A 23,215-nucleotide genomic window follows, 5' to 3' on the forward strand; every position below is an offset into this window, starting at 1 on the left:
CTACGGAGGGACCAACTGCCCGAGCATCCTTGTTGTCTAGGGGCCCCGAGGAGAAACACAAAATCCAACCCCAAGATGCTCTCGTGGTTGCTTACACAATTAGCAAGTGTGGTGGCCTATCCTGGCAGCTTCTCAGGAGCGAGGCCACTCCAAGGCCACCCCAGTTCAGGCCCAGCATCTGCAGTGACCTCCGGACCCTACCCAGAGTCGCGAGGTCTGGGGAAACGAAATCCGATCGCATCCTTCTGCACAAAATCCTCCACTGGTCCCATCACAATTATACCCAGGGGAGAATCCAAACTGTCTTCCGTGGCCCAGAAGGTTCTCCGGCATGCTTCCACTCATGCCCCCAGCTCAGCGTCCCTCAGCCCACTCAGGTTTCTTTTTTTTTTTTCTTTTTTTAAATTTTTATTTATTTATTTATGATAGTCACAGAGAGAGAGGCAGAGACACAGGCAGAGGAAGAAGCAGGCTCCATGCACCGGGAGCCTGACGTGGGATTCGATCCCGGGTCTCCAGGATCGTGCCCTGGGCCAAAGGCAGGCGCCAAACCGCTGCGCCACCCAGGGATCCCCCCACTCAGGTTTCTGTCCTTTGCTCACCTCCTCAGAGTGGCCCTCTCCGCATCCCTCCCCCGGCTCTCCTTCTCCGCTGGGGAGGAGGACCAGGCCCGTGTGTCATCCCAGCCCTGCTTCCTCGCCCTGTTCTCTGTCTCTCTAACCTAGAGCTCCATGGGCGTTTATGCGTGTGGCTTAGCTTCTAGAATGTGCCCTCGCCTGAGTATGTGTTCCGAGCATATTCCACGAATATACCCACAAACACATCATGCACTGCTGGCGGGAATGATAATCAGCACATTTCTAGGAAACCACTAAAAACGAATTTTCTCATTAACAATTGATAAGAAATCATTAAATGTAGAAAGTTGGAAAATACCAATCAGCAAAAAGAATATTAAAGATTACTTATAACCTCGCACGCTATTATTATTTGGAGGTGTACCTTTGCGCTTTTTTTTTTTCCTGTGCAGGCGGAAAGCACAGTTACGTTGCTTGTAATTTGCCTTTTTTACTACTATTATGATAAATCCTTAAATGTTAATAAGTACGTTTCTGTAGCATTACTCTTGAGGACTCTGTTGGATGGAGAATTTTTATGGATGTACATGCACATCTACTCTCTGTTCACTTTTCTATTGTTGGACATAGGATTTGTTTCCAAAAGCAATGAACAACCTGAGCTAAATCTTTATACACATCCGTGAGTGATTCCTTTGGAACTAGAATCTTTGGGTCGTGCATTTTTAAGGATTTTGATACTATTACCAAATTACCCCGCATAAAGGTTACCCAACTTACCCTGTCACCGGGGGTGTCAAAGGGGTTCATTTCATCGCCCTTGACAACACTCTCTATTATCATCGTTTCTATCTTTACCAATACAGGCGCCCAAATGTGATCTCGTTTTTGTTTAAATTTGCATGTCTTTGATGACTAATAAGGTCCGGCGTCTTTTATAGGCTTATTTGTTATTTGTATTTATTCTTTGTGAATTGGGGATCCCTGGGTGGCTCAGCGGTTTCGCACCTGCCTTTGGCCCAGGGCGCCATCCTGGAGTCCCGGGATCGAGTCCCGCGTCGGGCTCCCGGTGTGGAGCCTGCTTCTCCCTCTGCCTGTGTCTCTGCATCTCTCTCTCTCTCTGTGTGTCTATCATAAATAAATAAAAATAAATCTTTAAAAAAATATTCTATTCTCTTGTGAATTGCTGGTCAGGTCCTCAGTAACAGTTTTTCCTGTTAAGATAGATTTTCGTTATTCGTTTGCTAGAAAGCTTTTTTACAGTAGGGGAATTAACCTCCTATTATATGTATTAAATTCCCCCCCCGGTTTTGGTTTACTTCTCAGTTGCAAAATCGCATTTTTCACGTGTGGATATTTTAAATTTGTACAATTCAAATTTAGCTTTTTCCCCTCTCTAGCTCCTGCCCTTGGAATTGGATTTAGGAAAAGCTTCCCCATTACAATTTACATAGGTGCTACTTTTTAAATTTCACTTAAAAATACAAATCTTTAATTCCTGTAAGATTTGCTCTAATACGTGGCATCAAGCAGGGTACTAATTTTATATTCCGGATGAGTGGCAGATTGTACTTGTATTAGTATCGGTTAGCCATCCTTCCCTCATTGATATGAAACGCCTTTGCATTAAAAATAGATATGTATGTGTATTTGGGTCTTTCTGCACTCTTTATTTTGTGCTTCACTTTTTTTTTTTTTTCACTGTAGGCTCCACACCCAGTATGGAGCCCAGCATGGGGCTTGAACCCTGAGATCAAGACCTGAACTGAGATCAAGAGTTGCATGCTTAACCACTCATAAAAAATATATATATATATATTTTTAGATTTTATTTATTTATTTGTTGTTTATTTATTTATTTATTTATTTATTTATTTATTTATTTATTTATGAGAGACACACAGAGAGAGAGGCAGAGACACAGGCAGAGGGAGAAGCAGGCTCCATGCAGGGAGCCCGACGTGGGACTCGATCCCGGGTCTCCAGGATCACGCCCTGGGCTGAAGGCGGCGCTAAACCTCTGAGCCCCCTGGGCTACCCTGCAATATGTTTTAATATCTGGTTGAACAAATCACATTTTCCTCTCTTTTCCTTTTTCAATGAAAATATTCCTTGGCTATTTTTTAAAAAAAACATATTTATCCAATAAAAAATAAATTTATTATTAAAAAATAAAATAAAAATAAAAAAACATATTTATACTTTCAAGTAGAATTTGCATTCAGTCTAACAAAACATGAACAAAGCTTTGAAGGAATTTTTTTTTTTTTTGGAGTTGCATTTGGTTGAAAGATTAGATGGGAGAAGACTGACGTGTTGACGGTGCAGAGCCTTCCTGCCCGAGACCCAGCGCATCTGCTTCCGTTATTCGTTTGAACTGTTTTGTGTCCACCCGTCATTTCTTGTAATATTCTTCATATGGGCATTACACGCCTAGAAAAGAGTAATGTCATCAAGAGCCTTAAAACTATTTTCTTAGTAATCCACCTCTAGTGGCCTAAACAACGTGAACACGAGTTTGTGCGTAAAAGCTTTCAGCTACAAGGTTGAACCTGGAACGGTCCAAATGTTAGAAACACTTAAAATGAACAGTAACTGGGGGTTTGGGGGGGCAGGAGGGTGGTGGATAAATAACTTCCGAGACAGCCACAAGCTGAACTATTAGGCAGCCCTTAAAAAGATACTCCTGGAAATCAGCTCAGCTTGAACGCCGCGTGGAAAATCGCGAGTGAACGTGTTGCACGGACATTTTTATCTTTTTTTTTCTCTTTTTTTGGCAGGCATAGCTCTGTACGCCTGGTAGAGAGCGCAGAGGATGAGCCCGGAAAGATGCAGCTCAGAGGATGAGACCAGAAAGATGCAGCTCAGAGGATGAGCCCGGAAAGATGCGCTCGATTGTAGGTAGGAGCATCAGCAAGGGGGGTGATGAGGGATGGTGCTTTGAAATTTGAGGCTTCCTCCTGCAGTTTCTCGCCTTCCCGCAGGTTGAGTGTCAGGATGCCCTGGACCTGGGCCCAGCGGGAGGTGGGCCTGCGGGCCGGGCGGTGCCGGCCGGTGCAGTCCCGCGCGCGGCCGGAGGGTGGCAGTGTCCGCTCGCAGACCCGCCGCCCGCGGCCCGCTGACCTTTGCCAGCCTCTGCAGTCTCCCGTTTATCACTGATCACGAGAGTGGAATGAACATATTTACTTGTGTTTTGCTTTCCACTTATAATATCTAGTGGCATGGGAGGGAAATGAAAACAATTGTTCATAGGGGAAATTTATGAGCTTCATCTGGCTGCGAGATTTCCGCAGTTGCCCCTCGCCGCCCAGGGACCCGGCTTGCTGTTCGCATCTCCGGGCCGGGCCCAGGGCGCGCTGCCGTCTGCCCGCGTGGCTCTACAGTGTTCCTCATTCCTGCTGCTGCTTTTTTTTTTTGTGGCAGTTGCAGACTTTCTGCAGCCGTCATCCCCTTCCCCTTGAGCCTGACAAGAGCATGCGGTCCCCCCCACCTTGGGGCTCTCGCATGAGAGCCGTCCCCCTTTCCTGCTGGACCCCTCACCCCGAGCCTGGATTAGCCAGGGTTCCCGGAGAACCCGGCGATGTCCTAAAATTTCTTCCCCTGGATGAGCTGGGGCGGGGCTCTGCTGGCCCCTGGTGAACTCCGGGAGGCCTCCTCAATGTCAGGGTTTGGGAGGGGGGTGCTGGGGGGCGTCGGCAGGTGCCTCCTCCTGGGGCCTAGCAGCGTCCTGAGACCTAGTGTCCTATTGTCTCACGTTCAGGGTTGGGGGGTTGGTGAGCCTGGGCAGAGGGCTTTGATGGAGATGCCTGCCTCGGGGCATGTGTGTATGTGTGCGTGTGTGCGCGCATGTGTGTGTGATGGCTTCCGTCCCTGTCCAGCCTGGCAGGGAGCAGGGTGTTGGGAGGGGAGCTGCTCACTGTGACCCCTGGGCCCTTGCTGTCTTCAGACCCCTGGGACCTTGGGCTCATGGAACCTGCTCCCGGGAACCTGGAACCAGCTCTGCCTGAAGCCAGCCCCTCGGTGGGAGCAGCCACGTGCCGAGCTGTTCCGTTGCCCCCGTGAAGGGCGCCCTCCCAGGGTGTGCGCGGGGCAGGGAGGTGCCAGAGGCTCCCACGGCAGGGGAAGCCTCAGGGCTGCGTGTGAGACGGGGAGGCCGGGCCGGCTGCGTGAGCGGCCCGCAGTGCCGGAAGCGGGGAAGTGGGAGATGCTAAAGCCCCGGGAGCACACGGCCAGGGCGCCTCCGTGCGGGCACCTTCCTATCACTTGACGCTCGGCAGCGTGTGGGGCTGGAGCAGGTGCGGTGGGAGCAGGTGCGGTGGGAGGAGTGGTCGGGGGATCACGGATCCCCGCGGCCGTTCTGGTTCCTTCTTGGCTTTCCATTTTTTCTTTTCTTTTCCTTTTCTTTTCTCTTCTTTCTTTCCTTTCCTTTTCTTTCTTTCTTTCTTTCTTTCTTTCTTTCTTTCTTTCTTTCTTTCTTTCTTTCTTTCTTTCTTTTCTTTCTTTCTTTCTTTTTCTTTCTCTCTTTGTCTTTCTTTCCTTTCCTTTCCTTTTCTCTTTCTCTTCTCTCTCTCCCTCCCTCCCTCTCTCCTTTCCCTCCTTCCTTCTCCCACTCTCTCTTCCTCCCTCCACCTTCCCCTCTTTCTTGCCCCCTCGCTCCTTCCTTTCTTTCCTCGGCTGGGGCAGGTTTTCCTAAAGTGACTGTGCCCTTGGGATCCCACGAAGACAAAGCACACAGGGTGCTCGCTCTCTGATGCCAGCGGCCGGCCTAGGGACCTCGTGGAGCCTCGGCCAGGAACCCCGCCCCCCCCACCGGCCTCTGCACCTGCATTTCCCACGCCCACCGTAGGACTCTGGGGACCACCTCAAGCATCACTCAGGGACCAAGTCCTAATTCAGCCAGGGCGGGGTTCCTGAGGACAGGGAGCTGGTGGGCTCTCTGTCTTGCAGTGAATATTTGAAGACCCCGTGTCATCAGCAGCGAGGTCGCCGGCTTGACATTTGCCCGAAGCCGGTGGTCTGGTCCCGTCTCAGTGTCTCTCGCCCACACGACCCTTCCTCAGCTCATTACAATCCACCGCATTTCCCCAGCAGTCTTACAATCAAATTACTCAAAATTGCACTGCTTTATTGCATATTGCTAAACTCCAAGACAAGCAAATACCCAGATAATGAACAATTATTTATGACAAATTATTACCTTTACATATAAGATTAACAGTTTTTATTAAGTTCAGTAAAGGTGACAACCCCTCCCTGAAAAATAGCACGCGGGGCTCCCGCGGAATGGAGCGGGTGTCGGCCGGGGGTCGGGTGCGGAGGGTGCTGTGTGCGCACACGCTCCTGCTGCGGGTTGCGGAGGGCACGGTTGCGGGCCGAGGGGAGGCCCCGGCCGGTGGGGCAGCCTGTCCACTCCTCCCACCTCGGGCAGCCATTCCCATCCCAAGACCTGGGCAGGTTCCACGGGCTTCCTGCTCTCTTTGTCTCCTTTGACTGTGTGAGGATGAAGGCACTCAAGGACGGGATGTGTCGCACTAATTGCTTTTGCCTTTAAGTTCAAAAATGTGTATTATTTGAAACCGAACTCAACTTTTAAAATTATTTATGGACTCGCTAACGTATGGGTTGGCGATTTCTCCCCGTCTCTGTGGTTCTTGTTGTGAACAGAAACCTCTCTCAGCTAATTATAACATACAGTATTTCCCCAGCAGTCTTACAATCAAATTATTCAAAATTGCATTTCTTTATTGCATATTGCTAAAACCCAAGACAAGCAAACATCAAGATAATAAACAATTATTTATTGCAAATTATTACCTAATATATAAGATTAACAGCTTGTAACTATTAAGATTAATACATGTGGTAAACTGTATTTATTATACTTATTTTGTAGCAAATATCTTTGTATAAAACATATGTTTATGTATTGCAATTAATGAGAAAAAGTGTAAGATTAACAATTTATGTTGGGTTTTGTTTTTAGATTTATGCACACTGTAAAACTTATTTATTGCACTTATTAAAAGTATTTAATGATGGACTTTTAGATGCTATATTTTTAATGTGCAAATATAAACTAAAGGAGTATTAAATTACAAAATGGAAAATTATAACCGAAGTCAAAGAATCTAACTATTTTCTGCTATAAATCTGCTTTAAAAAGATCATCACTGGAATTACTGAATCTTTAAATAGTGGCCTTTATAGTACATAATGAGTTCCAATGAGTTATCCTTTGAAAGGCTTTTTTCATCATTAAAACTAAACTCAACATCTTGCTCTTAAAGATAAATGTAGCTAACAGCATAAACAGCAGAATCATTTCGTTTTATGACGAGAAGTTGAAGTCACAGTGGTGAAGAGCAGGGTGCCCGGACGGGTCCCCTAGACGTGAGGGAGCAGGCCCGGCTGGCGGGAAAGGCACAGGTGCGACTCACCTGGATGACACTGAGCAGCCTGGGGGCAGAGGGCCAGGTCCTCGGCTTTGTCCCCCTGGGCTGGCATCCCCGGGTGGGGACAGCGGAGGGTGTAGCCAGAGCCATCTCTGGCAGGGAGCAGGGTGTTGCAGAAATAGAAAATGCAGAATTAGAAAATGATGCACCCCAGGGGTGGTGGTATTCAGACTATTAAAATAGAAATGAGCAATTCTTGCTCTGCCAGGGTTCAGAGGCCCTGGCTGCTTTGGTCGGACGGGAAGAGAATTCTAGAAGGCAGTCAGGGCAGAGGAGCTAAAGAAACCCCTTGAGAAAACTCGCATGAGTTTTGAGGGTCCCTAATTTTTATGAACATTTTTTTTTTTTTTAAAGAAATGAGTCCTGCAAATGAGTAATTCCTGGGTTTTTTATAGAGAAGAGGGTCTGTAGCCAGGGGCTGCTGGGAAGAGGAAGCGCCAGTCTTGAGCAGCTATGTGTCCCCTGCCGGCCTGTGGCCTGTGGCTCATACTTCACTCGGGGACATGCACGCTCTCCAGTAACTGGGCGCTGACTCCGGAGTCTGGGGTCTTGTCCCCCGCTGCCCGCGGCACTGAGGCCGAGGCCCAGGTGAGAGCACAGCTTCCGAGCTGGACGGCACAGACGTCCGAACCACGGTCCTGGGCCAGCTGCTCGGAGAGCTGGGCATGCACCTGCTCCTGCGACCGCCGGGCAAGGATTGGCCGCCCGGGGCCGTGGGGGCTGCAGTGCGGCTCAGGACCCTAAAGCTTCTTAGGAAGACCAACAGGAAAAGGTGGGAGGACGAGGCAAGCGGAGGCCGGAAGGGAGAAAGGAGCTTTTTTGGTCTTCAGCTACCCAGATTTCTGTTTATTGATGGGAATTTAGGAAATCATCACTGCTAACTCAGAACGTGGGTGCTCAGTTACCGGGCAGCGTGTGTTACCTTATTTCAGATGTTGCGAATGTCCCCTAGGTCCATTCATGTCGGTGCAAATGGCAAAGTTTTGTTTTTTTTTATGGTTGAGTAATATTCCTTTACACACACACACACACACACACACACACACACCGTCTTCCTTATCCACTCATCCACTGATGGACACTTGGGCTGCTGCTTCCATATCGTGGCTTTTGCAAATAAAGCTGCAGTAAACATAGGGGTGCGCATATCTTTTCGAACTAGGGTTTTCATTTTCTTTGGGGAGACGCCCAGTAGTGGAATGATCAGATCTTACAGAATTTCTATTTTTAATTTTTTGAGGAACCTCCGTTCGGTCTTCCACGGTGACTGCGCAAACTGCCTTCCCACCAACGGCGCACGAGAGACCCTTTTTTCCCCCACATCCTTGCCAACCCTTGTTATTTCGTGTCTTTTTGATTTTAGCCATTCTGACAGGTGTAAGGAGATATCTTATTGTGGTTTTGGTTTGCATTTCCGTGATGATTAGTGATGTTGAGCATCTTTTCACACGGCTGTTTGCCGTTTGTATGTCTTCTTTGGAAAATGTCTATTCAGGTCCTCTGCCCATTTTTAAATGTGTGTGTGTGTGTGTGTGTGTGTGTGTGCATGTGAGTGTGTTTAGTGTTGAGTTGCATAAATAATATAAATTCTTTATATTTTTTGGATATTAACTCCTTATCAGATGTATCATTTGCAGATACATTCTCTCCTTCAGTAGGTTGTTGTTTTTGTTTTCTTGGTAGCTTCCTTCACTATGCAAAAGCTTTTTTATCTTGGTGTACTCCCAGCCATTTAATTTTGCTTTTGTTTCTCTTGTCTGAGGAGACATATCTAGAAAAATATTTCTAGGATCCATGTCAGAAAAATTACTGCTTACGTTCTCTTTTAGGGATTTTTGTGTTTCAGGTCTCACGATTAGGTCTTTAATCCATATTGGGTTTATTTTTGTGTAGGGTGTAAGAAAGTGGTCCACTTTCATTCTTTCGCATGTGGCCGTCCAGTTTTCCCAACATCATTTGTTGAAGAGACTGTCTTTCCCCCCTTGGATATTCTTGCTTCCTTTCGTGTAGATTAATTGACCATAAAAGCATGGGTTGACTTCTGGGCTCTCTACCCTGTTTTGTTGACCCCCGTGTCTGTTTCTGTGTCAGCACCATACTCTTTTGATGACCACAGCTTTGTGATATATCTTGAAATCTGGGCTCGTGATACCCCCAGCTTTGTTCTTTCTCAGGCCTGCTTTGGATATTTGGGGTCTTTTGTCTTTCCGTACACATTTCAGTAGTATTCATTCTAGTTGTCTTAGCTATGTATTTATTTATTTTAAAGATTCTATTTATTTATTTGACAGAGAGAGAATGTGAGGGAGCACACAAGCAGGGGTAGCAGCAGAGGGAGAGGGAGAGGGAGAAGCAGGCTCTCCACTGAGCAAGGAGGCCAATGTGGGGCTTGATCCCAGGACCCCAGGATCATGACTTGAGCCAAAGGCAGATGCTTAACTGACTGAACCACCCAGGCGCCCCTCTTAGCTATTTATTTATTAAGCAATCCACTTACTCATTCTATTGTTTTATTTTTTTTCATTCCATTGTTTTAAAGAAAGATTTATTTATTGAGAGAGAGAGAGAGAGAGAGAATGGGGGGGCAGAGGGAGAGAGAGAGAATCTCCAGCAGACTCCTCGCTGAGCGTGGAGCCCAATTCGGGGCTTGATCCTATGACCCCAAGATCATGACCTGAGCCAAAACCAAGAGTTGGACTCTCAACTAACTGAGCCACCCAGACGCCCCTTATTTCCTCATTTGTTAATGAATTGACTCATTTGTTCATTAATGAATTCATTGGTCAGTTAATTAAGCACTTCCTTCCTTTTATCCTCGATTCAGTGGTGGCTCATTCAGGAGCTTGGTACTTATGGTTGCCTCTTGGGCAAGAGTTCCGCTGTACCCCAGCCCAGTTTTTAAGGGAAAGGGGCTGGGACAGTTGTCTCTAGGTCTGAGTCATCATAAGGGTTTCACAGTGATGCTCAGTCTTCACTCCCAGAGGCTGCTTCTAGAGGGTGTCCCTGGGACCTTCACTCCAGGTGGTTCCCCTGCAGGAGTCTGGGGCCCCACACTGGGAATCATGGCTCTTGGATGATGCGAGCTTGGGCAGTGAAGGGCTTGGCAACTGAAAACTCATTCTCCTAAGGTAAAACGCTAGACCTTATATTCCTAGGGAGCCCAAGGAACTAAACTTTCTCCTGTGCATCTGAGTTTACCACATTAGAATGTTCAACCTCCCAGTAATAAAAGATGCAGCTGTTCATAGGGAGTGGCCTAATATTAACCCAGTAAATCCGTCAGTGTTTGTTTGCAGATTTGAGGGTATCTAGCCAGAGGCAAAGAGCCAGAGTACTGCTGGCTGCAGGTGGGAGTAAAGGGGACTGATTCCAGGAGGGCAAAGTCCCTCTCCTTGTGACTGAGGGAGGCTCCTCTAAGAATTTATCTTGGGGACACAGTAATATACCACCAGCGTGTTGCTACAGCATCTTGCATAAAAGAAAGAGACCGAGCACCTATACCCGCCCACCGAGATTAGGTGAAGAAACAATTTTACAGTTACAGTTGGGTGCAAGAACCAGGCAAGTTTGAACTATGAGAAGCAGAGTTTGAGTGCTTGCTAACATTTGGATTCTTTCCTAGAGGAAGGGCTCATCTGGGCCAGGAGGAGGAGGAGAGGCAGCGTGGAAGAGGGTGAGCCCTACCTCTGAAAATGTTCCCGTCCCCCCAACCAGGAGCAGTCCTGGTTTCTTCCTGTCCCTCTACTTCACTCCAGCAGAGCATTTCAGAAACCTTACAGCGTGCACCACCCCTCAACTCCTAAATTCCACTTTTAGAAATTGCAGGGAATAATCCTAGATGAAAACAAAGAATCATGTACGATGACATTTGTTGCAGCTATAATTTTGACTTTTCACAATAGAAAACGTAGCAAATGTGCAAAAGGAACATGGGTTCAGAGAAACAGAACCCCGGGTACCTGTTGCCCAGATCCAACTCCCGGGCTCCTTCCCGTCCCCTGGTTTATTGAAGCAAATCCCAGATACCATGTTATTTCACCCATCACTACTTCAGAATGCATCTCTAAAAGATAAGGACTTCTCAAAAAAGCCTAAAGTGTGACACCTTTATCTCACTTTAAGTTACCCGAATTCCTCCATATTGTCAAATATCCAGTCGATGGTCAGTTTCCTCTGCTTGTCTCAGAACCTGACTTCTTCTTTGAAACAATTTCTTTGTTTGAATCGGATAAGGTCCATCCATTGGGATTGGGCGGCATGCCTCACCTTTTCTCACACTTTCTCTCTCTTCCCTTTGGAATTTATTCAAGGAACTGGATGATCCATACTGTTCCCCCTGGGCTTGATTTTGCTGGTTGCTCTGTTTTCATGTCACTTAACATGTTCCTATGTCTCTTGTATATCCTGTGACTTCCTCCCCTGTAGAAATTATAGAATTATATCCATTGCAGATATCTGTGTCTCAAAATACCATTTCCACTTTGAAATGATTGGACCTGCCACTAGACCTTATTATTTGATACATAAGTGAAGATCCACACATATTATTATGCCACAGGTTTGCTTTCTTTTAATAAAACATTTTGATGACTGTATTTCAATAGTTTATAACATATATATTTTATTAGATTTCATTTTTCTGAGAAGGGGTGCACACCCTGCGACCAGAGGGGCCAATGACCCCAGAAGCTGACATCTTCCAATATTTTAAGCCTGCAAAAATGGGTATGTTCTGTTTTCTCTCACATCTTCTTAATTCATTAGCTGGAATACTTTTATAAGGAGAAGTACCTATCATCCACTATTTGGTTACCTTTATTTTTAGGTATTTAAAAAAATGAAACCTTTTACTTTGAGATAATTATAAATTCACATGCAGTTATAAGAAATCATACAGAGAGATCCCATGAACTCTTTGCCGAGTTTCCCTAATCATACTGTTCTGTGAAACTATGGTGCTCTATCACAATCAGGATATTGACATTGATGTAGGCGACATACAAAGCAGTTCCATCCCCATAAGAACACCGCATGTCATCCTTGTTTTATTTCCTTCTGCTTCCCAACCACTCTTTAATTCCTAGCAACCACTAATCTGTTTCTATACTTGTGTCATTTCAAGAATGTTATATAAATGGAATTATATCTTTGGGGACTGGTTTTTTCACTCAGTGTAATATATACATCTTATATTCATTCCTGGGATTTTGATAGAAATTGCACTAAACCTGTATGTCATTTTGAGGAGAAGTAATCCTTAGCACATTGAGTCTTCTTATCCATGAACATAGTATGTCTCCTTGTTTATTTAGATCTTTTTTTAAAAAATATTTTATTTATTTATTCATGAGAGACACACAGAGAGAGGCAGAGACACAGGCAGAGGGGGAAGCAGGCTCCCTACCAGGAGCCTGATGCAGGACTTGATCCTGGGGTCCCGGGACCACGCCCTGAGCCAAAGGCAGATGCTCAACTGCTGAGCCATCCAGGTGTCCCAAAATAGAGTACACTTATAATTGTTCAGAAAAAAGAAATACTAAGATGTAAACCCTACAAAACATGTGAAAGACATATACAGACAGCTACACATGATGATTAAAGAAATCAAAGATAGGGACACCTGGGTGACTCAGTGGTTGAACATCAGCCTACAGCTCAGGGTGCATGATCCCAGAGTCCTGGGATCAAGTCCCACATCGGGCTCCCTGCAGGGAGCCTGCTTCCTCCTCTGCCTGTGTCTCTGCCTCTCTCTGTGTGTCTCTTATAAATAAGTAAATAAAAATCTTTAAAAAAATGCGCTCTATTTTAAACCTTGATGTTGACGTGTTCACTGGTAGTATATTGAGATACAATTGATTTTTGCATGTTTACCTGGTATCCTGAAAACTTACTGAACTTGCTTTTAGTCCTAGGAAGTTTTAAAAATAGATTTCTAAATAGATAATCATGGCATGGGCAAATAGCAACAATTTCATTTCTTCTCTTCTCACTTTGTGTGTCTTTTATTTCCTTTAAAAAAGTATCATACCAGCTAAAACTTCCAGCAATGTGTTGAATAAATGTGTTGATGGTGACACCTTGCCTAAACTCAGGGGAAAATCATTTAGTCTTTCACCATTAGGTGCAATGTTAGCTATAAGTTGTTTGTAGAGGCACTTTATCAAATATTTCTGCATCAATTAATATCATCATATGGTTTTTATATTTTAGTCTGTTACTATGGTGGATTGCATTGGTTGATTTTCTGATATTGAACCAGACTTGCATTGGAGGAACACATGCCATTTGTAATTGTGTGTAGTAGTTTTTTTTATATATTGCTGAATCCTATTTGTCAATATTTGTGAAGGAGTTTTTTTTTTTATCTATATTCATGTAGTTTCCTTTTCTCTTCTCTCCCTTCCTCCTTTTCCCCATCTCTCCCTCCCTCAGTCTCTCTCACCCTCTCTCTTTCCTTCCTTCCCTGGTCCCCTCCACCCCTCCCTTCCTGGCTTCCACAGTCTTTGTCTGGTTTTCATATCAGGATAATACAAGTGTCATAATATGAATTGGTAAGTGTTCTTCTATTTATTTTCTGGAAGAGATTATGTGGAATGGTGTTAATTCTTCTTTAAACATTTGATAGGATTCACCAGTGACACCATCTGGGTCTAGAGATTTCCTTTTTTGGGAGTTCAAAAATTACAAATTCAAATTTCTTAATCATTATAGGGCTATTCACATTATCTTTTTCATGTTGGGCGAGTTATGGTTATGTACAAAGAATGTAATACCTAGAGCAGCCACTAAAAAGCCATACTAAGAGATACACTAAAAAAAACCCCCCAGATATCTACTGGTGTCATTACTGCACTAGTTTGAATGAAGCATAGAAACATGATCTCCGTCTAAGTAACTTTATCTTCCCCAGTTATAACACCATTTTTTCCCCAAATATTTTCTCTATGTACATTTAGAATCACATCAAACAGTGTTATGATTTTTGCTTCAACCATCAAACATGATTTGGAAAACTCAAGAGAAGAGAGGCCTATTTATTTTACCTGGAGTTTTGCTTATTGAATTCTCTCTTCCTTCTTGATGTTCCACATTTTTTTTTCTTTTGGGGTATCCTTTCTTTTAGGGTATCTTATAGCTAAGAACTTACCTTAGCTATTCTTTTAGGGTTGGTTTGCTTTGGACAAATTCTAAGTTTTCCCTCACTGGAGAATGTCTTAATTTCTCCTTAATTACTGGTGGGTATTTTTGCTGGGTATAGAATTCTGGGTAGGCAATTCTTTTCTTTTCAGTACTTGAAGAACATTGTGCCTCTTCTACTGACCTCTGTGGTTTCTGATGGAAAATTACTATTATTTTAATTGCTTTTACCCCTATATTAAGATGAGATTTTTTTTTCTAGTTGTTTTTAAGATTTTGTTTTATCTTTAGTTTTAAGAAGTTTGATTATGGTGGTTTTTTTTTTTTGGTTTGTTTGTTTTCATATATATACTGTTTGGGTAAACTTAGCTCTTTGACTCTGTAGGTTTATGTCTTTTGTCAAATCTTGTATCAAATTTCTTCCTGTGAGCACTATCTAGTCCCATCCTCTTTCTTCTCTCCTTCCAGGGCTCTGATGAAATGAATGTTGTTAGGCCTTTTGTTATAATCTCACAGGTCTCTGAGGCTCTATTATTTTTCTGAGTATATTTTTTCTCTCTGTTGTTCAGAATGTTTGATGTCAATTGTTCTCTCTTCCAGTTCACTGATTCTTTCCTCTTTCCCCTCCATTCTCCTCTTTGGCTCACTGACTTAGCTTCTTACTTTGGTTATTATGATTTTCAGTTCCAAAATTTCCATTTGGTTCTTCTTGATGCCTTTTTTTTCTTTGTTGAGATTCTTTTTTCCCCCATTCATTTCAAAGTGTGTTTGCAATTGCTCACTGGAACATTTTTTAAACGACAAATGCTTTAAAATCTTTGTCAAATAATTATAACACTTCTCTAGTATTGGTATTGGCATCTGATTGCCTTTTTTATTCACTTTAAGACCTTTGTTTTCTGTGTATGCTGATGATTTTTAAAAATGATACCTGGGGGATCCCTGGGTGGCGCAGCGGTTTGGCGCCTGCCTTTGGCCCAGGGCGCGATCCTGGAGACCCGGGATCGAATCCCACATCAGGCTCCCAGTGCATGGAGCCTGCTTCTCCCTCTGCCTGTGTCTCTGCCTCTCTCTCTCTCTCTGTGACTATCATAAATAAATAAAAATTTAAAAAAAAATGATACCTGGGAATTTGTGTTTTGAGCCTCTGAATCTTACTTAAAACTTTTGTTTTGGATGGTTTTGTCATCACTTTGGTAGAGGAGTGTGGGATGCCAACAGTTTTGGCTTTAGATATTTTGCAGCTGTGTTATTTGGTGCACACAGATTTAGGATTATGTCTTTTAGGTGGATTAACCCTCTTATTATTATACAATGTCCCTCCCTGTCTCTGGTAATTTTCTTTGCTCTGAAGTCTCTTTTATCTGATATAAATATAATTTACCTCAAGGCTTCCCACTTGTTTCTGTTGACATTGGAGGGAATAGGATCCTTACTACTTTGGGTGTGGGTAATAGTAGCTCCCCATGTAGGCGCCATGACATGGTGATGGGGGTGGTCTTGTTTGTGCTGGATGATGGTGAAAGTCTTGATCTTTAGCTATGCCTACTCTGACTCCCTCAGAGATTGGAGGCATGTTTTGCTGCTGCCAAGTGAGAGGTGAAATTTAGGCTCCTCATGATGTCTACTGACAGTTTGGAGAGACAGCCCTTGCCCCAGTGGGGATATTGGGGTTCCTTGTTACGGCCTCCCGAGAGTGGAAGCCTAGACTTCCTTTCTGGCCTTTGCCGGTGCGGATGTGGATAGGACCACTTTTTAACCCCCTGTAGTGTTTGGCTGGAGGAGAGCAGTTATTGTCTAAAAGTTTTCTGCCTTACTTGGCTTCCCCTCTCCCTGTCCTTTGGCTAGAGAGATCAGGCTTTCACTGGGAGCTTGTTTTCTGTGACTGTTGTTATTTCCAGATTTCTGGTTTCCTCAGTTCCACATCTAGCACATATGAAACAGAAAGAAAAGCAGAGGAACTGACTGCTATGTCATTTCTTAGATTTTAGGTCTTAGCCAGTCTGCCTTTTTTTTTTCCTACCTCCTCTGGGACCAGTGAACACCCTCTCTTCCCTGATCACTTTTTCCTGGGGTTTGTTCTATGCTGCTTAGCACATGGCCTTTGGGTCTCATTCATTTATTCATTCATTTCTTCTCTCATCCAACAAAATTGGTTTTGTGCCTACTCCTGTGGATACAGTGGTTAAAGACCTGGAGTTACGGTTAGTGGAAGAAACCAACAATAATCATAGGGTCTGGAAAGACAGTCTCCCCTGAGCTGGCTTTGCATTGTCCTGGTGAAGGAGACTCAGTAGGTTGGGGCTTGGGTCTGGCTTCCCTGCCCAGGATGAGACAGGGCTCCTGCTCATAGCCTTGGTGGGAGGCACCTGGGCACTTGGCTCCTTCAGGATGCACTTGCTCATCTACTGAGCTCCTGCTACTACAGAGCCTGCGCTGTGATGCAGTATAAGACAGGTGGAGCCAGCTCTTGACAGCTCTAGGCCAGGGTGGGATGAGACTGTAGGAATAGTCAGTACCTGGAAAGCTCACCCTTGAATGGAGGGTGAGGGTACCAGTGGTGGCAGGGGATGAGGATATGGTTTCGTTTAAAAGGAAGTTTCTGAGCTAGACCTGAGCACTGATTGGAAAAAAAAAACCCTGGTAGAGAGATGAGCAAGAGCCCAGTTTCTGCTCCCATGAGGTGGAATAGCTGAAACAGTGACCTGGGTGACCCAGGTTCTCACCTGGGCCCCATCCTGGTACTGTCTCCGTCCTCCCCATGGGCATTGTCTTTCTCCTAGCATGATGCTCCATCCGGGTCCCCACCTGGCTTGCTCCCCCCGCTCCCATGGGCACTGCTCTTCTGCCCACGATGCCCGTCCAGGTCCTGCATTGTGTCAGGAAGATGTGGCTCACCCGCATGGGTTATTATTAGCCTGCAATGAAGTGAAAGGCCCTGAATGGGGCATGCCGAGCTCCTGCCTGACACCGTGGCCGAGGCAAGAAGGGAATGATTCATTATGGCTACAAGGCGTGCTCTAATTTCATATAACGAAATAAATGACAGTCGTATTTTGGGCGCCACCACGCGCAGATAGCATTGTTCCCTGACTGCCTCTCACCCGGGCTGCAAGGAGAATTAGAGCAGCCTTTGTGCAGGGAGATGAGAGGCTGGGGGCGCCTGGGGGCTGGCAGGTGCCGTGACCCTGGGAGGCTGTGTAAAAGTTGCTGTCTGGTGGCTGGGGTGGCCAGGGAAGGGGCCCCAGGACCCCACCCTCCCACTTAAGGCCCTCCAGCCTGCTGACCCCTCAGCTTCCTGTGTTCCACATATTCCCCTTCCATCCTCACAGCTTCTTCAGACCCTGAATCCCATCCAATTCCCAATCGAGGTCAGCCGAGCCCTGGGCCCCCACCTCCAGGAAGCCAGCAACACCAATCCTAGGCTCTTCTAGTTCTATGTGAGTGCCTCCCTCCCTCCCTGCAGGCTCTTGGGCTTTCCACCAGCCTCCTGGCCAGACTGGGCACCCTGCAGCCACATGTAAACAGCTTTAGATGAGGCTTCTTTGGCTGTGACGATGGCTTCAAGTGTGAGGCAGTGAGCCTTCCCCTGGGGTCTCCTGGGTGGAGAGTTCTCTCACAGGTTGAGCCCCACAATGCTGTAGCTGTTGGGGTATGAGCCTTCGAGGGCAGGGCTGCTGTAGGGTTTGTGGGGCCTAGGGTCAAATAAAAAAACAGGGCCACTTGTTACAAAATTAGGAAAGAATTTCAAGACACAGTAGTAAAGCCTTAAGCCCAGGGCAGGGCCCTTCTGAGTGAGGGAATCTGAGCACTGAGCACGTGGCAGGTGCATGAAGCCATCCCTATCCAGTGTCGGAGACAAAAGAGCCAAGGTTGGAGCCTGGAGTCCCCCTCGGGACAACATGGGGTCACCCCACCTGCCCTGTAGCCAGGCAGGCTGGCAGGGCCACAGCGGAGGACACTGGACCAGCTGGACGCAAGCACGTTGGCAGGTTCTGGAAGCGGCTACAGAATTGGGTTTCCCCAACACGCTTCATTTATGCTCTGGACCCCAAGATAAAAATAATAGAGGACTAGGATAACATTCAAGGGCAATTTCATCCTTGGGCGTCTAACCAGGGAAGGAAGCCTTGGGATCACTGGACCAAGGAATTCATATTCCTGCAATATTTGCACACAAAATGGTCTCATGTTTAAAAATGCACATTAAGAGTCGTGTCAATCACAGGCCCTCGGAAATGGTGCTGACTTGACAGGGAGACAGAACTTTTTCGAGGAGTTTAATTTGTTCGAGCGCTTTTTACGATTGGGGTGACAGCAGGACCAAGGACCAGGGGACCCACACCCTCCCCGGCCTGCTGCCACTGCACGGGGCTGGGTCACTGCATGAAGCGTGTCCGCAGCGAGCCGCGGGAGGCCGCGTGGAAGGGCCCTGGGCAGGCACACGCCGGACCGGGCCTCTGTCCCTGGGCTCTCCAGGTCTCCGAGGTCAGGTCCGGGCGTCAGCTACAGAGCAGAAGTAGGGGACTGGGCAGGCGGGCTCCTGCGAGGGCGGACCCCCGGACGCAGTCGGCCCTGGCCTCGGCCCATGGGGGCTCCTTCAGCTAAGAGCTGTCCCTCGGCACTGCAGGTGACAGACAGATGTTCCATAGGCTGTCTTCAGGCCCAGTAGCTTTTTGGGGGGGTTGGGGGGGGTCATGCATTGTTTTAACAAAACCTAAATTAGATGCCAGCCTGTAAATAGAAGATGGTGCAGAAAAATCCAAATATCTAGCTTCTCTTGGAAAAATCTGGAGGTTCCTCCATGACCATGATGGAGGTGCCGAGTAGGGCTGCTTCCTTTTTTTTTTTTTTTTTTTAATGTTTATTTATTTATTCATGAGACACAAAGAGAGAGGCAGAGACACAGGCAGAGGGAGAAGCAGGCTCCATGCAGGGAGCCCGATGCGGGACTCGATCCCGGGTCCTCGGGGTCACACCCTGGGCTGAAGGCAGATGCTCAACTGCTGAGCCACCCATGTGACCCCCCTCCCCCATTTTTAAAGATTTGTCCAATTTGAGAGAGAGAGAGAGAGAGAGAGAGAGAGAGAGAGCGAGCCGGTGTGAGCAGGGGGAGGAGCAGAGGGAGAGACTCTCCGGCAGGACTCCAGGCCGAGCACAGAGCCTGACGTGGGGCTCGATCCCACGACCCCAAGATCGTGACCTGAGCTGAAACCCAGAGTCAGAGGCTTAACCGACTGAGCCCCTCAGGCGCCCCGAGGGCTGCTCCTTGTAAGCGAGGCCACGCTCTGTAGTGCCCGTGGGCCCCCAGCCCTGCGGGGTGGCTATGCCCCGAGATGTGCAATGGCCCCTTGTGCTTCTTACACCTGCCTGGCATCGCTCATTCAGGCACCGCCTGCCCCCTTAGGCTTTTTTTTTTTTTTAAGATTTTATTTATTTATTCATGAGACATACAGAGAGAGGCAGAGACACAGGCAGAGGGACTCGATCCCAGGACCCCGGGATCACACTCTGGGCCGAAGGTGGGGCTAAACCACTGAGCCACCCGGGCTGCCCCCCCTTAGGCGTTTTGCCTCTTTTCTCCTCCTGTAGAAGTTTCCTGTGGTGATCGGGGTACGGGGCTGGAGGTTTCTGGCGGCTTCTCGAGTCTCACGATGGGCAGAGGGACGGGGGTGGGGGAGCGGGGCTGCGGGCGGGAGGAAGGAGCGCACAGGCCTTGCCATTTGCCCTCTGCTCCTCTTGCTGACGCCCTAGGACCTCACCCCTGAAAAGCACGCCCCCTGCACCGTGTTGTTCTCCTCTGTGCCCATGATCGACCAGCTTGTGACCGGGCACCCCGAGCCCCTCAGCAGGGACGAGGTCTCAGCCCCGCACAGCGGCCGCCTCCTGGGGTCCGGCCCGCACTGTGCCCGCGGCCCCCTCCCTGCCCGGGTGGAGGAGGCGGCAGGGCCCCACTGCTGAGGCTCCTCGGGAAGGGAGGCCGGTGGGCCGGGGATGCTTCCCGTGACCTCCCCTGAGGAGGCTCCGCCGAGCCGGCCGCTGCGACGTCCACGAGGCACCCCCTGTCCTCAGGGACACCCATAGGCCCAAGGGTGGAGGGACAGAGTCAAGTTTGCAGGTCGCCCAGGTGGCTCCCGCACGTGGCTGCTTCTCGTCCTTGGGCCCTTGGAGAAGGCCGTGCTTCCCACTGGTTCACTTTGTCTCCGCAGCTTTCTACGGGGCACGGTCCCAGGTCCCCAAAGATGGTGACTTGCTTGACGTTCTAGTGAGTTCTCTTATCGATAGAAAACTGGCAAATGCAAGGAGGGGGTGCGGGCAGCCGCCCCAGGGTCCGGCCAGGGGAACAACCAGCCTTGCAACAACGCTGCCCTGGTAGTTGGACGTGCGGTGGACAATCGGTGCCCCGTTGAGCTACATCGAGGGTAACGTCTGTAGTAGTGGGAACGTGGCATCCTGTCGCCGCAGCTTGGATATTCCTTCTGGTCTGGCTGATGGACTTCGTGGCTTTCCAGAAAGGCCCCTGGCCGTGCGGCGGACTGGACTTTCGCTATATGACTTGCGGAGGCTTCTTTTTGCTGAGGGTTTCCAGAGTTGGGTTACGCAACACGACGGCCTGTCTGGGGGGTGAATGATGGTGCCCTGGTTTCGGGGGCCCGCTCCGGCCCTCGGTGGGGAGAGGCGGGTCTGAGGAGCGTAACCGTCCAACCCACACAGGCCTCGGTTGCCCACCTTGGTGCTTACCGTGGGCGTATCCCGTATCATGCAAGCTTTTGGGGTCCTCAGCTGGAAAATGGAGTCGAACCCTGGAAGGGTCCCCCGTCTCCCTGGGGAAGAGTTCTCCTGGGCCCTTAATGTCATCCTCTTCAGAAGACCTTTTCTGATTCTCAGAAACGTGGCCATAGAGGAAACCAGGCCCACGTGAAAAGCCATTCCGTCTGGAGGGCGAGTGGTCTGGGGAGACGGGAGGTGGGTCACCTGCCACTGAAGGCCAGGCCTCGGCCTTGACAGCACAGCCACCTGGATCCCGGAGCCTTCCCACCCAGGCTATGGGGCCAATGGCTTTTGTTCATGGCCAGGGCTTGAGTTTCCAAGAGCAAACAGTGTCTCCGACGGGCCCGGGGGTCTCGCATGCCTTTCCTCCCCGGAGACCTCGGAGCTGTGGCTTCTGTCCTCCGAACACTTGGAGCAGAGCGGGTGGGAATCCAGCCCGGTGGGCAGCACAGGCCTGCCGCCCCGCTGTTGTGGCCTGTTTCCCTCTGGGAAGTGAGCCTTTGCCCATTTGAGCACCTTTCCAGCAAGAAAGGCGTCCTGAGGGAGTCCGAGAAATCCCGTGAGGTTGGAAATCAGCTCTGCAGGGCGCGCTTGGCTCTGAGGGTGGACAGGCCCTCACCGCCGGGCGGCCTCCTCCGCTCCGTCCTGCGGGCCCCCGGGGTTCGGGGGCTGGGCTGTTCCTCTACTGGGGCCCTGGACAGTCTTGTCCCCGTTGGCTCAGGACCTTCCCGGTTCTGGCACTTTGGGAGGCCACATCCTGGGAACGCCCTCGGGCCTGGCGACCCTGGTGGCTGCTCCCCGTCCTGGGCAGCCAGCACGTAAAATCCAGGCTGGGGTGAGGGTGGTCGGGCGTGAGGAGCAAGCCCCTGGACGAGGCCGCCACCCTTTGGCCGGCGTGTCGTGCACTGCCTAGGCTTCCCCAGCGGAGGTGTGCGTGGAGCTCCTAACACGCCCCCCGTGGAATCCTAGCGGCCCCTCCGATCCCAGCGGCGCCCACGCTGAGCGCGCAGTGTGCCAGCCACCACGCTCGCCAGTTTGCCCTGTTCGCTAAAGTCGACGCTCTCATCTCCCAGGGGTGGGGGGCCCCCACGCCCCTCGCTTCCCGGGGGAGGAAGCTGGCCTGCACCTTGCCCGGAGCTGGGGTTTGGAGCTGGGCTCTCACGATAACCTTTCCACCCGGTGGGAAATTGGTGGCAGGTGCCGCTGTTGGAGACCCTGGTCTGTGGGGCAGCTCGTCTTCCTGTTCCAGGACCTTGTGCCCCTGCAGCGCCCTCTGCTCACCCCAACTTTAGGGGTGTGACTGGGATAGGCCTGTGCCCCCATCCCGCCCACCCTGGGAAAGAGGCGGCGCCCAGGGCACGTGTGCTGGATGAATGTCAGCCTCTGCCTACGGAGCCCGTCCGGCCTCTCCTCCTCACCGGATGCCTGAAAGCAGGGGGAGCGGAAGGTCAAATAGAGACTCGGACACCTGAGAGCTGTGTGACCTCTGGAGGATTTATGGTGTCCTTCTGAGCCACGATTCTCTCCTGGCAAAATGGGGGAAATACAGCCGCACCTGCCTCCTCGAGGCTCCTGGACCACGGAGCTCTAGGACCCTGAGGGCTCCACCCCAGAGTCGCCCACGGCCACCTCTGTCCACCGGCCGCCCAGCGCTGTCCTCTCCCTCGGGCGGCCTGGGGGGCAGCCTGCAGTCCCCACTCCCTCTCTTGACTGTGTCTCCTTCCGGGACAGCAGAGGGACGGACCACAGTCTCACACGTAGACAGGGCGCCCCAGGCCCTCTGGGTGTGCCTGGTGGAGCGAGCCTGGCCCGGGTACCTCCAAGCACGGGCGCTGAGACGAGTACCCAGAAGGCCGCAGCCGCTCTCCGTCGGGCGGACCAGGAGCTGTCCAGGCGGTGAGGGAAGAAACGGGGCCACGAATAGGGACAGAAGATAGTTCTCTGCCTGCAGAGACGCAGCTTGGTCTTCAAGAGCCAGCATGCGAGCGGTGGCCTCCGAGAGGCCTTCTTGCTCTTGTTCCCCAGGCAGGTCTTTCTTCTTTTGGGTCCCTTCTTGCTCATGTTTTCATCTTGCCCTCTGCCCCTCTCACAGCTGCCCTCCTCGGAGGCAAGGCAGTGGCCGGGTCAGCTGAGGTTCTTGCTCTCGGGAGCCGGCGAGGACTCAGGGCCGGGGGTCGTGGGGGGAGACAGATGAGGTGTCGCTCCTCGGGGACAGCTGGCCACCTGTTCCTCTTCACGCACCTTGCGGCCTCCCCACGTGCCCAGCTGGGACAAGGT

The 23,215-nt window shown here is 49.1% G+C and overlaps 1 long non-coding RNA gene across 1 annotated transcript in view; it reads left to right on the forward strand.

Annotated features, from left to right (window-relative positions):
- Positions 1 to 3,359: 3,359 nt before the first annotated feature.
- The window catches only part of LOC121484361, a 41,829-nt gene continuing 21,973 nt past the window's right edge, over positions 3,360 to 23,215 (forward strand). Inside the window, exon 1 of the long non-coding RNA XR_005986009.1 lies at positions 3,360 to 3,479. This is a non-coding gene — a long non-coding RNA (uncharacterized LOC121484361). The remainder of the gene's footprint in view (positions 3,480 to 23,215) is intronic.

This window comes from Vulpes lagopus, chromosome 2, assembly GCF_018345385.1.
Source record: "Vulpes lagopus strain Blue_001 chromosome 2, ASM1834538v1, whole genome shotgun sequence".
In the NCBI taxonomy this organism is placed as follows: Eukaryota; Metazoa; Chordata; class Mammalia; order Carnivora; family Canidae; genus Vulpes; species Vulpes lagopus.